The sequence below is a fragment of the Micropterus salmoides genome, unplaced genomic scaffold (genome assembly GCF_014851395.1).
Source record: "Micropterus salmoides isolate LMB-PRFRI ecotype aquatic unplaced genomic scaffold, ASM1485139v1 Ms_hic_scaffold_2, whole genome shotgun sequence".
Taxonomy (NCBI): domain Eukaryota; kingdom Metazoa; phylum Chordata; class Actinopteri; order Centrarchiformes; family Centrarchidae; genus Micropterus; species Micropterus salmoides.
Genome location: NW_024041150.1, coordinates 12578013 through 12590684, shown reverse-complemented (window position 1 = coordinate 12590684; position 12672 = coordinate 12578013).

Genomic DNA, 12672 nt, shown 5'->3' with positions numbered 1-12672 from the left:
TCTGCTGTGTTAAGGGTTTGGATTAGCACCTCTTGTAAAACGCACGCCGTTTTCTTTCTTTCTACCTGACGTGACAGGCTGAGGCAGCACTGTCAGGGTTAAAACTAGCTGCTTATGTCAGTCAGGGACACTGGAGGCAGGTGTGTATGTGTGTGCGTACGTGTGTGTTTGTGTGTGTGTGTCAGACCAAGATAAATATGATGCATTTGATAGGATGGGGGGTCAAAGTTGAAAGGTGACTTGATAGGGGTTCAGTGAAGAACCAAGGGATGGCAACCAGTGAGATTACTTTTACATCCAATTGCCATTGGTTATTACCTGACAACCATGTGTGAGTTATTACACCAGTGCAGATAAAGATTTATGTACCTCAAATGTAAGTCGCTTTGGATACAAGCGTGAGTAAATGTAAATTTAAATGTATGAATTTAGTAACCAGCAAGAAATACACCACCTTTTCTTTAGCACTCTCTTTTGAATGAAATGCAATGTATGGAGTTACATTTGTGTCAAAATTATGAGCAAGCGTTCAAGTATAATATTTTGTGAAGAAAAGTATTATTATGCAAAGAATAATTTAACTTTAACAAGCAATAATCTATTCTGTGCTCAATCTCTCTGGCTCAGTTTAGCCAACATCTGCAGTCTCTCAACATCTCTAGCAGAGTTTTACAGTATGCCATTTTATAAACCTTGCAATTGCAATTCCGAGTTATTATGATAAATGTATGTAGAGCACAGAATAAATGTTTGTTTGCATTATGATGATTTTCCTGCAGAATATAATTTATGTGCTTGCAAATATAACTTGCATGTGAACTTGTATTGTACCTACAAACCTTTTACAAGGACAGTCTATGTGCCTTTCATGTCAGTAAATAAAGATAAACATATACAGTCAATTGGGCTGGAAGTCAGCTCCCACTAGTATAATATACAGCAATGAAACAGCATAGAAGAGGCTAGCTTGGAATATAAATCAGGTAGTTAATGTGGAAAATAGGCTGTGCTTTCAATTGAGTTTGTCTGTCTGACTAATTAGCCTGACTGTAACCTCCGGCTCCGGAGAAGTCTCCACAGCACAGCTCTTATCCTCTGACCCCTCTATTGTATTTGATTAAATTCTCATCCGATTCCTTCATTTGAACACTGCCACTGACCAAAACATCAACAGAGATCTCCAAGATACAGATGACAGCATCGCCTTGTCTTTCTTTCCTCTGTGTCACTTCTGAGAAGTAAGGGGTGGAAGAACACGAGGTGCAGTGGAAGGTCTTGCGTAACAAGGCGATCTTTCAGTTCCAATGAATAGACTGGCCTTTTCGCCTTTCACTCTAGCTGCTCAGTGAGCTGTCATGTCTCCAGTGCTGCTCTCACATGTATAACGGGCCTTGTCATTTGAAAATGGGCTTTAATTCATCCTAAGCCAGACGCTTCCTATGAATTTAACCCAGTGACACACACAAACTCTGGAATGTGAACCAAACGCCCACAACGTGACTCGAAATACACACACACACACTAATGTTACTGACTTTGACTTTTGGCATTCTTGCCTTCATAAGTCTGATGTGACACATCAAAAAGGTGTCAGAGGCACTACATATCAAATGACTTCAGTAAAGTGGGCATTTCTCTGAGTTTCAATCTGAGTTTTTGTATCACTGGCACTGAAAGAAAAATGTATACAGCTGGTCATTCCACTGTCAATAAATTGTGCATGCTGCTCTTGAAAAGATTCGATTCCGCTGGCTTTCGCTCTCCTGTTGTTCTGCTTGCTCTCTCTCATTTGCCCGACCTCGCATGCGGGATTCGCAGGAGGCTGCTGGGCAATGGGTGTCGCCGTGCTCGCGCAGTGTGCGCGTTGGGCTCGTCACTTGTGCATTGGTGTTGATGATTGCGTGGCATTTGGGCGTTTTGGTTGTTTGCTGCGCGGCGGTGGGGTGCTGGGTCAGGGGGGGGGGGGGAGCACTGGTCTATGTTGTGTGCGCGCCGCGGTCGGTCCGGGCGCTGCTCTTCCGCGGGTTACGCTTCTTGCGTTCCGTCGGCATTACGTTGTCAACTGGCATTTGGGTCTTCTGCGTTTGCATCGCGGTGCATCTGGGAGTCTTTGTTTTTTTGATTGATTTATTCTTTTTCTTTCTCCCACCCCTATTGGCTACTGGGGTTCTTGCCTGCCTGTTACAGTCGTGGCGTCCCACTCTCACTAACAACTACATTCTTTAACAGACTTATGCGCACACACATGTACACACACACACATACAGACACATTCACCCACACACACACAGACACACACAGACACAAACAAACTTAGTTTGTCCCTGGTAGAACTATTCCTGATGCCTTTCTTTCAGTTACTTATTTAAATTAATTATTATTCCAGCTCTGGTGGCTGTGCTGTGTTGCTTATTTAGTGTGTGTGACTGTTTCTTGTTTTCATTGTTCTCTTAGTTGTCTTATTATGTCAGCTGTTTATTGCTGCTGTTCGGCTGGTTGTCTTTTACTATTATTATTATTTTTATTGTTTGTTTTTGTTTGTGTTTGTTTGTTGTTGTTTTTCTCCTCCCCAAGCCCCCCTCTCTGTTCTATTGCAGGTTTCGTTGCTTTCTGCAATTGGTGTTTCCCACTGCTTTTCCCAGATGTCCCCACCTTCCATCCCCCTTTCCCCCTTCTCTTACAGGTCTTGTCCTTTCTCTGTGCTGTCTGTTTGTGCCCCCCATCCCCGTGTCTGCCCCCCTGTCCGGCCCGGTGACAAATCAATACATATTTAAATAAATAATAAAACATCATACTCTATACCAGGCTGCTGTTTAAAAAGAAAAAAAAGAAAAGAAAAGATTCGATTTAGGTGCTTGAAAGTATCTTTAATTAATTAGTTCTTTAAGGAGACTTCCCAAGCATGGCAAAAATGCTGAATCTATAGCGTCCCAATTAAGTGAGACGGACCTTTATTCTTAAACTCTTGTCTAGTAGAGCTTTCCATATAGACAGGGGACATGCCTAAAGGAAAATAGAATTCAATGCAAACTTGGGTTTGGGTTTTATTTTCATAGCTCTGGCCACCGGTTCAAGGAGTTCTAATAAGATACTTACCAAAGTAATTGCAGAGATCCCAGAACATGGTAATGTTACTAAAAGAAGGTCCAACATGGAAAGAAAGAAAACCCATCAGAAGATCATTCAGGTTGCAGACAAGCACCCAGATCAGTCAAGGTTTTATGGAAGAGAGAGAGTAGAACTATTAACTATCCATAGTAAACTTTCATCACAGTTTACAGATATACTTCCTGGTTCAACTTCTTTGTATCTCACTTGCCGTAGTTGTGCAAAAAGGATAATAAGCAATGTTTCGAGCGCATTCCCTTTCAGTTTAGCTTCTAAATAAACTTGTAGCTATTTTGGCTAAACTGTGCACTTGTTTACAACCTGTGTGATTGTCTGCTTGTGTATGTTTCTTGTCCTGTTTTTAGTGATGTCACAGATTACTTTGGTGATTAGAACACAGATTACAGTGTTACCATATATAACATAACCAATTGATTGAACCAATGGCCAGAGCTACGACAATAAACTGTAGCTATCCTTTCATCCAACCCCATACTCCATTGTTCATCCTTTGTAGCCCTACGTATATCTCTATCTTAGACCAGTGCCTCTACCTCAGTCAGGGGCAAGTCCAGGGAGTGACCACAGGGGACACAGTGGGACATTACACTTAACTAAATGGTGACTAAATCGCTAAGACAGGCAGAAGGCACAGGTGTTCCCCAGGGCTCTAATCAAGGTCCTCTTCCCTTTCTGTGAGCGGAAAAGCATGTTATGGCTTAAAACCATAGGGGACAGCTCAGCTTTTAGCTTCACACTGATTGTATGGCAGACTGTGAAGACCAGAAGAAATAGCTTCTTTAAGGGGATCTATATATATACACTGTATACATAAATAAATAAATGTATGTAGCATGAATCTGATTGCAGCAATATAAAGCAAAGCACTCTGCAGAAACGTCTATGTAACTGATATCATATATTACAAGAATAGCAATTCTGATGATTTTCAACCAATCCTCAAATGGTCAAATTGGAATTTTCCCATCTTTACTCTTTTGCAAATATTATCATTCAATGCAGAATGTAGGCGAAATTAAATCAAACCATGACCTCAACAAACTAATTAAAATTTTAGCAAACACCAAACTTTATCATTTCTAACCTGACAGCATTTGCCAGGATCGCACTCCGATATTTTTGACTTTGCAGATGGTCACTGTGTCAGATCAGGTGACTCCAGAGTCCATGGCCATGACTTGGCTGAGAGACATGGGAGACCACACATTAGGACAATCACAGCTTGATGGTGAGACTACATAGGCGCTTAGGTGATCAGTGGTAAGGCATTCACCATTCCACATGACAGCACCAACCACAGCATTGCTCTATAGCTTTACTAAGTTTACAGTTGCGCAGAGAAGCACAGTCTGTGTATCTATTATCTTCACAAAGTCATTCAACCCTGAATGACTTTTTATTGCTCTGTCTCTGCAATTATGTGTAAAGCGTCCTTGGGCCTCGTGAAAGGCGCTATATAAATATAAGCTAATATTAATATTATTATTATTATTATTATTATTAGTTAAAGTAACGAAAAAGTTGCTGACATTAAAGTGTGTGAGAAAAGGCCAACACATTCTGACATGATAGTCCCTTTGTCAGAAACTTGTGAACTTGTGTCCCGGATGCTGTGTTGGTGGGCTTCTGCTGCGACACACACCCCGGGATAAAATGAGCAACTGTCGCACTCTATGCCCACTTTCGTTACTGATACCCCACAACTGTCAGGCCGCCCATCAGGCTGATCCTGACTTTAACATTTCACAAACTATGGCTCGACACATGACCTGGCTGCAAGCATTAATGACAAGCTTAATACACGGCAAGAAAATGGTCCAGATGGTAAGATCTATTTTGTATCTATTTTGAATTTAGTAAACATACTTCTACTTTTTAGTCCTGACAACGGGAAGCCTTGATGATTCACAAAACTAGAGTAAAACTTCTGGAGAAAATGCTGAGGACAACACAGACATCCACTGAGGACTGACTGACTAGCAAGGTGTGTTGAAAAATGATGAAGAAAATAAAACAAAAGCTTGGTTTTGGAATATAACTCATCCCCTGTCACACTACTGCTTTATTCATGTTACATGGCACCCAAGCAATCTTAATCCACAGGGGGGGAAATTCAGGTTTTTTCTCTCGGAGCAGCAGATTAAGCAGGATGTCCTGTCTCTCTCTGTGTGTGACTCTTCATCTGTATTCGAAGAGCAAGAATAATATTGTGGTGCATCTGAAGCCGTGTGTGTGTGTGTGTGTGTGTGTGTGTGTGTAGCGTGTGGCGAGGCTCTGCCAATGGGATTATCAGAAACAAAAGGTGATGTTGGTGGTGAGGCACAGTGAATGGGCCCCACTACCGAGCTGAGCTAACTGGATTAGCCCAACCAGTGAGGGCTAGACTGTCATTAAGGCTTCATGGCTTCATGCCTCCAAACACACAGATGGACTGTGAGAGGGGGAGGCGGGGGGATACAGAAAAAGGGAATATTTAGAGAGGGATATCGAAAATAAAACTAAGATGGAGATGAGGAGGCAGGCAATGTGAGAGTGACAGATTAATCAGGAGATTAAGGGAAAGAAAGACTAGGCCGAAGAAAGAAAGTAAAGTCATTGAATTTTTGTTCTTCATCAGGTAATATTTTATCAGGTTTATAGCATCTAAACAGCAGGTACAAAGCATAGCACTTAAAGCAAGGTAACTTCTAACCGTAACCCATAAACTGAAGGATAAAAACTAGCCTAAAGTGCGCTACATTTCAAGTTGCATCAGAGTAAAACTGTGTGAGAATGCAGCAGAAGAAAAGAGCCGAGTTAGCAGCTGCTGCAGAGAAGAAGCTGCTGCAATATAATAAGAATAACCAATAATAATGTGGTTAACATTATTGGCAGGATTATCTAGGATTTGAACGACAGCTTCAATATCCAGATGTTGTCAAAAGTTAAGGCATTTCAGGAAGATGCTGTACCTTCTATTTTTCTCAAAACTCAGGGGGAAAATTAGGGAGGGAAAACACACAGTCTATACACACCATGGTTGTTTATCTCTGCACCTGAGCTATCAGCCCCAGGCCAACAAGATGAGGCCTTTGAACGTAGAAGCCTAGAATGTGGTGGGCAAAGAGACACACACATACACACCTGCTATCACACACAGCTACAAAGCAACTATAGCAAAAGAGCTGCAGACTGAAGCCTAGGGTTTCTGATTCAGTTCAAACTGCAAATAACAGCATTAAATGAAAAGCTACACAAGGTCAAAGGTACAGAGGATACGGTCAAAACAGAATGGCCCTTTATAGGCCTCCAACCATATCCACCCAGTCCTCCAGTCCAATAAAAAAAAAAAAAAACAGATTCTCACACCACAGCAAATCTCAACAAATCCCCGGCGAACCCGTCAGATTCCACAGAAAGGTCAATCTTCAATCAGGAAGTCTGGGGGAGGCGAGCTGCTGCAGAAATGAAAGTGTTTTGTTGTTGTGAGGGGTGCTGGGTGGGGGTGGGGGTGGCGGACTGTAGTGAGGCTGAGGTCAAACGCTAGCATCAGTAGACACAGTCAAAGGCTGATTTTCCATGAGTGGTTACATCTTGTAGTTCTACAGCACAGAGGGCTGTGGGGTACTAACCTCTTTACTCTCCTTTATTTACTTCCATTCAAACACTCTATTGACATGAAAGTTTCAAGAACAATGGTCCCAAAACATCAAAATATAATAATAATATCTGGACAGCACACAGTTATAATACTATGAATATGAACACTAACACAACATTAAGGTTGATACATGCATACATATATATATATGTACAGTATATCCTATGCATGTATTTGTGTGTTTAGGGAAGGTTATTGAAATGAATCTCCATTTTACAGTAATGTTATGAAAAGTGGGTGTCTTTATTGATGGATTTATATTATTTGACACCTAAAGCATGAACCTAAGAATCTCAATAAACTGGACTTAAAGAGGTTTTATCTCTTTACCTACAAATTACATATATAGTTTACATTAAGGATGCAGTGATCCGACTTTTTCAGTCCCAATACTAATATCTGGGCTTTGGGTATCGCTTTTTGGCATGATGCTTCTGGAGGTGCTTGATTAAGTTGGTTGTGTTATATTTTGCAGTGCTACCGCTCCCTCTTGAAACATTGGCTTTGCAGATACTGCGAGTAGCAAAACCTCTAAACTGCTGACCCCTTGTTTTTAGCTATGCTATGTTAGCTCTCCTAGGGAAATGTACAAGGCAGTCAATGATTTCCATTCATTCAAATTGCATCATCATAGGTGAGTAACGCAGCGAAGGTTTTACAAATCGAAACTGAATAATGGAGCTATAATGCTGTAGTTTGACAAAAATTCTTAACTCAAGCGCTTTGGAGCTTTCAGCTGTTGTTCCATACAGTAGGTCAGGTGATAATAACTCATCCAACTCCATGACAACTGAGCAAACTCTACATCTACTGATGAAGGCAAGGAGATGTGAGAGAAAGCTCAGGCAGAAATCTACCACAGCTAGATAGATAACTTTTTATAGTTTGATGATGATTGAAACTGCAGGTGATGGTTTACAGATGTATTCATGACTCAGGCACTGTAAAGACTCATAACTGTGCATTGCAACGGAGCATAATTATGGTTGCACCAGCGTTATTTAGGAACCTTACCAATGCAACACAGTCAGTGAAAGGCAAATGCCTATACATTCAATTAATTCAAATCTATTGGAGAACGACACATAAAGGTTGGATGACATAGATGCACTTCCTCATCTCTTTGTTTTTTTTTAAACCAGGTGACTCACTGGGGGCTCCCCTCAATTATTTTGGTCATATAAAGACAAGCAAGAGCCCAAAAAGAGTGGGACAGAGTGAGAAAAGTAAGCTAGAATGAAAACCAGATACAAAGCCTGACAAATAGCAACACATGAACACAAAACTCTTATTTAGTGACTTTGACATAAGTTTGAAAAGTCTGTAATGATGCTGAAAGTATCAAATGACTTGATTTGCAACTGGAATTCATGATACCTTTGACCATTATCTGTGAATCTATTAATAAAATGTTTAGTGAAGGAAGGAAAAATTAAACCTCACTTAAGTCATTTGAACAGAGGACAGATGGGAGGTTTGCAGCCTGCCATCTGTATAGACTGAGGCAATCTGGGAAATTATTCTGATTGGCTGCATTGAATCTGACAGGCCATAAAGAATGATTTACAACAACCCTTTTTTTAAGGTCCACTTGGTTAAGAAAGTATTGACAGTTTTTGAACTTCGCTTCCTTTTCTGTAAGTGGTCTGGTGTATTCACAGGGCAGGAGGTGAAAGGGTTCTCTCCACAGTCCTGAGGATTATGTGTCAGATGTGTTACTTGACACTGTACAAAACTGTGGAACAGCAGCAGTAAGTGTCATCAAGAACTATGTGTTGAGGTAAACTGAGACACTCTTTTGTTTCCGTGACACTGCTTACCTTAACCACAGTGGTGAGATGTCAAAAAATTTTATTTCAGGCTAGACATCCTCCTTCTGCCTGGAATATTTTTTTAAAAGGGCACTGGGTCTGATACTGTGACAAATACATCGGTCCAGCTGTAGCCAAACTAAACAGGCTTCTATTAAAAAGATGATAAAAACATGGGGTATACAGACACTGACCAAGAACGGACCAGTGTTGCTCAACGGACACCACTTGGCCATATTCCAACCTCCAGTCATCATCCGATTGTGGCTGCACAAGCACTTACAGAACATTCTAGGGGCCCAAGATTGGCAGCAGCCTTGTCCCCATGAGGCCCCCGCGGTCAGACAGCACTGGCTCCATTGATCTGGTCAGTAATCCATCTTTGCTCAAGCAAAGCATGCAGAGGATGCCACTTGTGTGACTTGCAGCATTAATACAAAAAGCATTAATTTATTTGTTCTTTTGAAGACATGGTCGCTTCAGCTTCAGTTCTCCAAGCTGGTTTACATCAAGTGAAATGTTACCATAGGCAAAGAATGAGAAATGAGATGTGGAGTTGCCCGATCCATGGGTGGGGCAAAGCCTGGCCTACCTTTGCTATAAATCTATTAACAATTATGATGCCATGATGAGTCTGTTCACTTCAACAACTACACAGACCAAATCCAAAGAGGGAATTCTGTCTTTCGAAGGAATGTCGGAGCTCGCCTATTAATTCTTTCCGTCATGTAGTCAACAAGCGATTAGAGGGAAGATTTCGAGTGAGGGAGAGATTGGGTAATAAAGAGAAAAGCAGGATTTTGTGACTTTCCTTCCTTTCAATACTTTCACGTTAACTTGGGCTGACGGACTCCTCCTCTAATCTCCATGATGTTTTGCTTTGTTTCTTACCGACAAGAACTTTAGAATGATGTAGTTGGATAAGAGCATGTGTAAAGACAGATGGAGAAACTCAACTCATATGCTCTCCCAGGTCTGACATGGAGTCATGGCCTTGAGAGGTCATTGGACGGAGACAAGTTAATACCGTGACTCTAATAAGGTCTGCCGCATTTCTACGGTATGAGGTGTATATTAGAACGACATGTAGGCAGGCCTGGGAGATTAATAGAAACACACACATACCTGTCATTACTTTGAAATGCAAAGGTTAAACAATATGCTTTTTAATCAAGCTGGATCAAGGCCATTACTGGCACTGTGCTCTTTGAAATCCAGGATCAAGCCCAACACCCTTTCCTTTCTAATTACTGGTGGTGTCTCTCTGTATACCTCCCCACAGTGTTACTCACGGGGCCCAGTTTGGCCCCTCAGGTGATAAGGCCTAAAGAATAAAACATGAAGTATGTAAAATGTGGATTTTAGAAATTTGACAAGGTAATGTCTTTTTCTATTCAATTCTGTGTAGAATTTCTACGGAGGCTGACGGATGGTTGAAATGAGAAAAACACGCACTAATAACCAGGATTGGCCTCGTGGTCAATAGACAAACCAGAGGCTGGACTGGAAGCTCTGCGTTAAAATATCACATTCTGCATAATGACCGTCCATAAACAATGTGTACTGTCAGAAAATCAAAAGTAGAGCAATTAGTCTCCCACACAATTCATATGAGCCAGAGGAAGCTGGATTAGAGCCACTATTTACAGTGATTTCACATAGTCCCTCAAGATTAAAAGATACAACTTCAATTTAAAGCCAGATTATGTAGGTTTTTAAAGAAGGACACAATCTTCTTCTTGAAAATGAAAATGTTTATTAAGGAGATGCAGCCTTTTGTGGTCTGGTTTGGCTAGTAGATGATTGTAGTTGAGGTTCATTACATTACTAAACTTTAGATGGATTGCTATATATGTTTCTGATTTTCATCAATGGAACTTTCTTTTCACTGCCGTGACATCTACCAGCGCTCTTTACTAACATAACTTTACTAACTTGTTGGTAATTTGCAATTTCTGCAGCCATTCGTGGCCATGAGCTCGCCCATTCTGTGACATTTAAACGTATATGGTCAAGGGCTTTTGGGAAGTGATGTTTGTTGAAGGCAGCTAAAGAGAAAATATTCAATAAATAACACTTAATCATTTAAAGGAAAATACCATGAACTGCATGTAAGTAAGGCAACAAGAAAGGTAAATTCCAGGGTTGAATGCCTTAATTTGATTATAAATTAGGTCTTCTTACTTAAGAGACCCAGAAGTCCTGATTTCACTATGGCTTTGTATTGGACACTTCAGACTGATGTTTAACAAATGTTACATGATCTTTAATATTTAGAAAACCGACATATGCTCCATTCTCATTCTGTTAATGCTTACCTCTCCTTCATTTTTTAGGGTTTTCAAAATAAAAATACTGTAATTAATTATGCACTTTTCCCATCAAGCTGGCATTACACCCACACACTGTCAGATCAACTTCATAGGAGCCCTAATCTTGATTCTGTGACACAAGAAAGGCAAAGAAAACAAAGCTGCGTGTAGTGTTACAGTGTCGGTTGATGTGCTTGAATGCACAGTGATCACAGCTAAATATTGTCTCCAACCTCACCAGGTTAGATTTCACTCCTGTTTAAGGGAGAACAAAGCACAAGGCAACAATATCGCATTCCCGTAGACGTCTGTTTCTGCAGCTGACTGCCTGCCAAATGTATCGGCTCCCACCAACTATTTAATTAAATATCAGATTTCGACCAAAGGTTACAGCTTCATTCAGAAATGTCAGCACATATTATTATTTTTAAGTAATCTTCAGCTGGGAACAGATCTTAATATTACTGAAACCTACAAAGACTAGACAGCCCACACATAATGACGATTACTACCTACACAGACTATTAAAGCTGTAGTTCTGCAAAGATACAAATAAACATCTCTGCTGAGGCAGACAAGGGTGTTAATGGTAACCCGTTGCAGAGGCTGGCAGAGGACCCAATGTACACACCTCCCAAATCTTAACAACATGTTGTGCAGCTCTGCCATCAAACATATTGCTAGGCTGATCTGACTTCCTGTCTGTATAAAAGTATTTTTTTTAAAACAGCCATGCAAAACTCTCCGAACAACAACCAAAAGCGATGAGCAGCTGACAAACAGAGAATCATAGAGCACAACACACTGGTCAAGTAGACTGACTCCTAAAATCCAATTCGCAGAGAAAAGTTAAAGAAAGTTTTCCCTCTCCCCCCCGAAACTATGTGACGTCAGTGGTCCCGATCGCAGTCATAAAAAACAAACATTTTTCTATGTCAACTGACCCAAATAGATTCAGTCCAACATAGTGTTATCAACACCAAAATCAAAAACTGTAATTGGCCACACATCACAATGTCATTATCAATCTTACAGGCAGGTAAAGGTGTAATGCCTTTAGAATTTTCCTCTCATTTGATACATTCAAGAAAGTGTGTCTGGGTGTATCTGAAGTAAGGACTGTAGGCCACAGGTGCAATGAAAAATAGTCCGAGGGGATAGAAACTGAAACAAGCTAAAGGAGACGAGTAGACATGAAAGGGAGGAGAGGAGTAATATTAGCGAAACTGAAACTGTGGTGGTGATGGAGCAGTGGAACATTAGATAAGATGCATGCATTTGGTGTGAGAGACCCAGGTTCAACTCCCCACTGTGACACATCCAGCAATGTGTCCCTGAGCAGTTGCTCCAGAGGTGTGCGAACTCTGACATAAATTGCAATGTAATTTACTTTGGATTAAAGCGCCAGCTAAATGAATAAATGTAATGAAACTGCCAGGGCGTAAAGTGTATGTACGCTAATGTAACTAATAAACACAATTACAATTTCAACATTTAGTAGTATTCCCCTTTGGGAAGGAAATTATATTATGACCTTGGAGTCATTGCTTTATTCTTGATATCTGCTTTGATAAGTGCTCTATAAATAAATAAAAAAATAAGAAATAAACAAAGTTTATCATTTTTGCAACGTTCAGTGAGAATGACACAAGTTCACGAGTCTCACTTATTCAAAAGAGAACTTCACCTGGGAACAGTCTGTAAAGTGAACTGCCTCTGTGTCCTCGTGGTGTTCAGCTCTGTGACATCTTGCTGAGGCAAAAACCCTCTGACTGGCCCA